Here is a 1255-nt window from a genome sequence, read left to right as displayed (position 1 = left end):
CTGGATCTGCATTCCTATACACTTGAAAATGGGTCGTGTGACCCGAAACGCGTCGTCTGTGAATCTCAATAAAAATACAGTTCTCCAAAAATCCTACGGGTAAAGCACAGTCCTTGTTGATGGTCCTTGACTTCATATCCTCACACCTTGGTGATTGGACGTTGCAGCTCATACTACCCCCTGGGAGGAACCCCCTAGTAAACGGTTCCAAAACCTATATGGTGGTTGTGATCCTTCACAACCCGGACAGGTGAGAATAACTATTAAACTGGATTTTATTCTCACTTTACTCACTTACACTTACTTACTACTTACTTACTTATATACAGCGTGGTGCTGTCCCTCTCTTTTTTTCTTTTACATGTTTGCATTAAAAATGGCATGAAATATAATTCAAAATGTCAATCGAGCCTACCATGTGGCAACAAGTAGGTTCATTTCAATTTCTTTGTTTAATAAAGTTGTTTTTGTCCTTTAATAAAGTTGTTTTTGTTTTGTCCAACTTTCATTGTCATTCGATTTCTCTTTTCATACTTTGCCTAAATAGCATTAGGCATTATATAGAATTCATACTTTGCCTGAAAACGCCAGGCATTCTATACAATGCCTGCATTTCGTACTTTGCCTGTAACATATACATAATTTAGTCAATAATTTGATTGGCTGGTCCAACCTCATTCACATTGTATACACATCAATAAATAACACCATCTTATTTTACTAACACACACCACAATAGTAATAGTTAAAAAGGCCTTTCACCACCTCCAACAAGTCCAGCTATTGACATAAATTAATAGGCGCTGCTCCTCTAATTCTGTTTTTTCTATACCCCCACTGCTCCTTAGTAATCAATGCTGTTAGTGTTTGTGCCTTATATGATATCAGGCAGCAGCAGGCAAGGGGTGTGATTCTGAGCTCTGACACTGGCTGCCTCCGATTGGAGCTCTGAATCACACCCCTACCCCCACTTCTGGCTGACACCGCCCTTCTGACATTACAGAACCTAAATAGCACATCAGGCACCAAAACTAATTGCATGTGTTACTTGCGAATTGTGGAGTCTAGAGAGAAAATTTCAACTGCAGCAACTATTTTTGTGTCTTTTTCAGCAGCATTTTCCTTCACCCTTCACCTGCCCCTCTCTCTAAACTTCTATGTAAAAATAACTCAGCCTGAGTGTAAAAGTAAATATATTTCTCTAATAAGATTTATTATAAAGTTTCTTATATTCGAATATCTATTGATTTCTGAA

Source organism: Leptodactylus fuscus, chromosome 2 (genome assembly GCF_031893055.1).
Source record: "Leptodactylus fuscus isolate aLepFus1 chromosome 2, aLepFus1.hap2, whole genome shotgun sequence".
NCBI lineage: Eukaryota > Metazoa > Chordata > Amphibia > Anura > Leptodactylidae > Leptodactylus > Leptodactylus fuscus.
Note: the sequence above shows the minus strand (reverse complement) of the source record.